We start from the raw sequence: 7,216 nt of genomic DNA on the forward strand, positions 1-7,216 counted from the left end.
CATCAGTAATATCATGACATTAGTAATGATTTTTCTTACAGGAAAATTTAAGGAATAGCTGATTTAAGGACAAAAAAAAAAAAAAAAAAAAAAAAAATCTTCACAAGATTCGAATTTAAAATAAATAAAACTTAAATCACCATAATGATTTAGACTTCCAAATTCAGATCAAGCTCTAAAGGTCTCGCTATAATTTAATCATACCCATCTTTCAAGACAATTAATAAACTATTCTAATTTATAAATAAAAAATCTTTATCAACATTTTTAAAGGGCCGCATTCCAAATTATAGGCAAAAATGGCAATTTTCCATCTGACGTTCAGTGAAAAAGACAAAACGCAGTTTCGAAAGCAAAGTAATGAAAAGGAAGATTAAGAGGAAAAAGGTAGATCCCAGCGGAAATTGAAAATACGTGCTGACAAAAGTAAACAAAATCTTTCCATCAAATCCCGTAATTTTCATAAGCCCGAAAAAGAGGTGTTCTCATACGCCACGAAAATACGTATTTCCATACACCACGTAAACACGTATTTTCATACGCCAGGAAAATAGATTAGATAAACATATAAATAAATATTGTACAGCGCACATCTTAGGAAGAGTACATGTTCAGTGTCTAATAACTAATAAGATGTGCGCAGTTCAATATTTATTTATCTATCGATTTATCTAATCTATTTTCCTGGTGTACGAAAATATTTGTTTCCTGGCGAATGAAAATGCCCATTTTCCCGGCGTATGAAAAAACCTATTTTCCTGGCGTATGAAAATACGTATTTTCCTGGCGTATAAAAATACGTATTTTCCTGGCGTATGAAAATACCTATTTTCACGGCATTTGAAAATATCTATTTTTCCGGCGTATAAAAAGAAAAAACTATTTTCCTGGCGTAAGAAAATACTTATTTTCCTGGCATATAAAAAAGACCCCTTTTCCTGGCGTATGAAAATATCTATTTTCCTGGGGTATGAAAAAACTATTTTCCTGGTGTATGAAAATACCTATTTCCTGGCAAATGAAAATACCTATTTTCCTGGCGTATGAAAATCACTATTTTTCTGGAGTATGCAAATACCCATTTTCCTGGCGTATGAAAACACCTATTTTCCTGGCGTATGAAAACACCTATTTTCCTGGCGTATGAAAAAACCTATTTTCCTGGCGTATGGAAAAAAATATTTTCCGGGCGTATAAAAAATACCTATTTTGTTGGCATAGGAAAAAAAAAATCTATTTTCCTGGTGTATGCAAATACCCATTTTCCTGGCATATGAAAAACCCTATTTTCCTAGTGTACGAAAATACCTATTTTCTTGGCGTATGAAAAAACCTATTTTCATGGCGTATGAAATAACTATTTTCCTGGCGTATGCAAAATCTATTTTCCTGGCATATGAAAATACCTATTTTTCTGGCGCACGAAAATACCTATTTTCCTGGCATATGAAAATACCTATTTTCCTGGCATATGAAAATACCTATTTTCCTGGCGTATGAAAATACCCATTTTCATGGCGTATGAAAAAAAACTATTTTCCTGGCGTATGCAAAACTCTATTTTCCTGGCATATGAAAATGCCTATTTTTCTGGCGCACGAAAATAGCTATTTTCCTGGCGTATGAAAGTTACAGGGCTTGATAGAAGGATTTGGCTTAAATTTGTCAGCACGCCTTTTCAATTTCCACTGGGATCTACCTTTTTCCTCTTAATCTTCCTTTTCATTACTTTGCTTTCGAATCTACGAAACTACTTATAATTAGATACTGAAAATGCGCTCTTCTCATCTTTAAATTTGAATGATGTTTTTCGTTATATCAACAATGTTGTTATGGTGTGAGCGTTATATTTAGCTTTCAAACTAAACCATTAATCTTACTCAGATAAAGAAAAGTTTAAACCATAACAAAAACAAAAGCGCAGCACTCAAGTTCTCACCCAAGGTCACACCAGGTCACTGAAAGAAAGAAAACGGGCCTGCGAATAACAAGAGCATGGAGAGAGAGAGAGAGAGAGAGAGAGAGAGAGAGAGAGAGAGAGAGAGAGAGAGAGAGAGAGAGAGAGAGAATGGAGCAACTATTTTATTTCTTAGAAGATGGGAAAATAGAGAAAGGGAGATCAACTACTTTAATTTCTTGGAAGAGAGAGAGAGAGAGAGAGAGAGAGAGAGAGAGAGAGAGAGAGAGAGAGAGAGAGAGAGAGAGAGAGAGAGAGAATGGAGCGACTATTTTATTTCTTAGAAGATGGGAAAATAGAGAAAGGGAGATCAACTACTTTAATTTCTTGGAGAGAGAGAGAGAGAGAGAGAGAGAGAGAGAGAGAGAGAGAGAGAGAGAGAGAGAGAGAGAGAGAGAGAGAGAGAGAGAGAGAGAGTCAAAAGTCAAAAACCTTTACTCCATTATAAAATGGTTATTCTGTTACATAACAATATACATTATTTACATAAAATTCACAATAATTGGATTGTAAAAATTTAGGATATATATACATTCAAGTAAAATTTAAAAAAATATTGCTTAAGTTTCTTTTTGAATAAATCAGAACTAACATTTATACATTTTCTTATTTCCAGACGTAGTTTATTCCAGCAAGCTGGACCCCTTATTGCCATTGAGCGTGAACCCAAATCAGTTCGATAGCTGTCTACAAATAGATTTTCATTCTGTCTGGTTAATGCATTCCTACAATTACCAACTGTAGGAAATGTGTATAGCCAGTTGGGATATTCTTTTCTCAAACTTTTAAAAACAAAAACACAAACATCGTACATACACTTTTCTTTTAATTTTATCCACTTTAATTGCTGGAGGGTTGGGGTGATGTGATCGTGTTTTTTCACCCCAATAACGGCTACTCTACCAGCAAAGTTTTGGATTTTTGGAGCTTTTTCCATGTGCATATCATTAGTAGACCCCCATATCTTAATACAGTAGTTTATTACACTCAAGACCAGACTTTCCACAATAAAAGCTCGAGTAGTATCATCAAAGTAATCTTTTACTCTATTTAAATACATTAGAATGCCGCTAACTTTTCTACTCAGCTCGTCAATGTGAGTACTGAATGTCATGTACCTGTCCATGTGTAGACCTAGATTTTTCACATGTTGACTTATCTTTACTTCATCACCATCGCATTTTATTATAATGTCATTTGGAATTTTGCTAATATACTGTGAGCTACCCACAAACATGCACTGTGTTTTAGTGGCATTTAATAATAGCCCTTTTCTTAGAAAATATTTCTTAATTTTGAGCAATATTAGTTCAGCCCTTTTTATCAAGCCATCTAAATTTTCTATTTGATCAGCCAAAAGAACTTGGGTGTCATCAGCGTATTGAATTAGCAAGCAGTTTTCTATGTATTTAATCATGTCATTAACGTAGACTAAAAACAGAATTGGACCTAGGACAGATCCCTGTGGGACTCCAAATTCAACCTTTTCAATGCAAGAATTTACGTCTCCTAATCTAACTACCTGACTTCTATCCTTCAAGTAATCCTGAAACCAGAACGTATCAATGTAATGTTCCTTAAGAGATTTACACAATTCATCATGGTTGACACTATCAAATGCCTTTGATAGGTCACATAAAATTAATATGGAAACTTTTTTTCTATCAATATTTTTATAAATTTCATCTGTTAATTTCATCAAAGCTGTTTCTGTTGATAAACCTTTACGGAATCCATGCTGAGTGTTAGAAATCAAATTATTTTTTTCTAGATGTTCCATTAACTGATTACATACAATCTTTTCTATTACTTTCGATATTACGGGAAGGATAGAAACAGGTCTATAATTACCAGGGTCGTCCTTGTCTCCTTTCTTGTGAAGAGAGAATGGAGCAACTATTTTATTTCTTAGAAGATGGGAAAATGGAGAGAGGGAGATCAACTACTTTAATTTTCTTGGAAGAGAGAGAGAGAGAGAGAGAGAGAGAGAGAGAGAGAGAGAGAGAGAGAGAGAGAGAGAGAGAGAGAGAGGCACCATATGGCGTACAAAATGTAATCAAGATTTAGCGAGGCCTATGTCCCAGACCTAAGCTGACCCCTCATAACAATGGCCTGCGATACCTTCTGAATGACCCGGGGATAACCCCTTACCTGAGAGTCTTCGAGAAGGCAGACATCTGGTGTTGTTTCTCATACATACCTTTACTTGCCGTCTGGTCCTGCTTTTGGACCAGCAGCTTTTCAAGCAAGCCAAAGGACACGTTATAGGTCACGGTCCCTTCAGAGGGGGGTAGGGGGCTTACTGTTGTCCAATCACTCCCTCTAGATACTTCCTCCGTAGGGTCAACGGTTAAAGCTGAGGCCTTCGACCGATACGTTAAAAATCGAGACTTTTATTTGGGTCGGATCCGCTGTCACATCCGGCGGATCTTTGATGTTTTGGTTTCCATTGACAGCGATTTGCGAATTTTGTAGCTACAGTTTTTAATTGCTGTAGCAAATATACATGACGAATGAAAAGAAGCCAAATTCCTAGTAACTGAGATAATGTTCCCTGTATAATAAAGAGCAAGAGTAGGGTATGGGAGAGAGGGAGTAGTATGAGAAGGGGGTGCATGTGCATTTTCTGCATATCTAACTAAATATTTAGCCCTCATTGTTGACGGATCATGAACACTAGCATTAACTATATCCTTATTAAAAAAAAAAAAAAAACACGAAAAACATCCAATTCGGATATTTTCTTTCTCATTGTAGGCCTTGAAAGGGCTTCAACAGATAAAAACACACCGAAAGGGAACTTGAACGGAAGGGAAAGGAAGGTCAGAAAAATACCATTGTGGGACTGAATAGTCTGAATGGAAAAGAAAGAGGACGTCGAAATTCATCCGCCTCCACAAGCGACGAGGACCCCAGACAAAGGACATTCAAAAAGAAACCATAGCGAACTAATTTCGATAAACAGACCTACGTGTTCTAAAGCATTCTTCAGTATACACAGTCCTCCCACCGCCCCCTCCAACATCTTCCATTTCCTTCGAAGATTAAGCTGTGATAATGGGATCTGCTTCCTCGGAGCAGATGTACGAGAGTTAATCTCATTCTCGAAACAAATAATAACGGTGTGCGAGTTCCGATTTCTCCCAGAAAAATATTGATGAGGATAAAGAAAGTGAAAAATTTTGCAGCAGCACCTTATGATGACCATCTTACCGATCATAATTTTTAAAGATGTTTGAGTAATTGGAAATATATTGTAATCTCTAAAACCCAATATTAAAAACCTTATATATGAGCCCTTTTTTCATGTTTAACTGCGGGACACCACACAAAAATATTCGTTTTCTGGCAAATAATTAAATCTATTAAAGCAGAAATTCATATCAGTTTTACTTATATCCTCTTTATCATAATCCATGTACCTAATCAGCCTCATACACATTACATTTATGCAGAGAAGCTCGAAGCCAACACACACCTACGTATATATATATATATATATATATATATATATATATATATATATATATATATATATATATATATATGTATATATATATATACATATATATATTTATATATATACATATATAAATATATATATATATATATATATATATATATATATATACATATATATATATATACATATATATATATTTATATATATGCATATATATGTATATAAATATATATATTTATATATATATATGTATATATATATATATATATATATATATATATATATATATATATATATATATATATATAATATATCTTTCTGTATTCTATAATCTGTTTTACTCCGCCTACTTTATTATAATTGATATTGTTATAATCTCTCTAAGCATTAAGTTAGTAAAACGTAAATTTGCCAGCAAGAAACTGCAAGATGAAATTCCTACATTTTATACCAAAAGTAGAGTTAAAAAGGTCTAAAACCCTGCAGCAGATTGATTAATAAATGATAATCGATATAAGAACCAAATCTATAGCTTAGAAAAGAAGCAAGGTACCGTATTTTAAAAACCAAGACAGTGTCATGAGTTTATGATTTTTTTTAAAACATCGGTCGTTGTGCTAAAAACTGTATAAACAATAAATGATCAAAATGTGACTCCTCATATCATTCAGCAACCGCAGAAACCAATCAGTTAAGAAAACATAACGGGGAAAGGGGCACGTGTACCGAAGTTAACCATTGAATCAAGAAACGCCCGAAGCTTTAGTCAGTTTCTTTTTTTTTTTTTTACCTGGAAAATATTCTCAACAGATCAAGTTTCATTTCTTTTCGAGGCTATATCTAATCGTGATGATGAAAAAGCTTACTATTATTTCCCAATGGTCCTTGTACGAAAAAATATTGGCTTCATAAGGATATGGGGAAGAGTTGTGGAAAAGCTGTGAATGATGAAAAATTATACAAAATGAGTGAAGCTGCGCACGAGCTCTCAGTTTAAGCATAGCTTTGGGTATAAGACAGGCAGAAATTATGAAAGTTCTTTCCATAGGCGATTCATCTTTAGTTCAGTGATTAAAATGACACACAACGCTTGTAGAAGTGACAATCTTCTGGGCTAATTAAAATTCAAAACCATTAGACAATAAGGAAATTATATATATATATATATATATATATATATATATATATATATATATATATATACATATATATATATATATATATATATATATATATATATATATATATATATATATACTGTATATATATAGATAGATAGGTGTAAATATACATATATATAAATATATATATATATATATATATATATATATATATATATATATATGATAATTTTGCATATTTAGACGTTTTTTACATATTCAGATAAGCCATATATTTCTTATACATAAATATTCGACTCCACACTGGTCAGAAGCAATTGTCTTTGTGTGATTTCGCCTACGGCTCTAATACCGCGGTCGTTAAGAGAATCCAGACATTAATGTATACAAAAGATATGGCTTATTTTAATATATATATAAATATATATATATATATATATATATAATGTATACAAAAGATATGGCTTATTTTAATATATATATATATATATATATATATATATATATATATATATATATATATATATATATATATATATATATATAATGTATACAAAAGATATGGCTTATTTTAATATATATATATATATATATATATATATATATATATATATATATGTATGTATACACACACACATATATATATACACATATATACATATACATATATATATA

Source organism: Palaemon carinicauda, chromosome 1 (genome assembly GCF_036898095.1).
Source record: "Palaemon carinicauda isolate YSFRI2023 chromosome 1, ASM3689809v2, whole genome shotgun sequence".
Classification (NCBI taxonomy): Eukaryota; Metazoa; Arthropoda; class Malacostraca; order Decapoda; family Palaemonidae; genus Palaemon; species Palaemon carinicauda.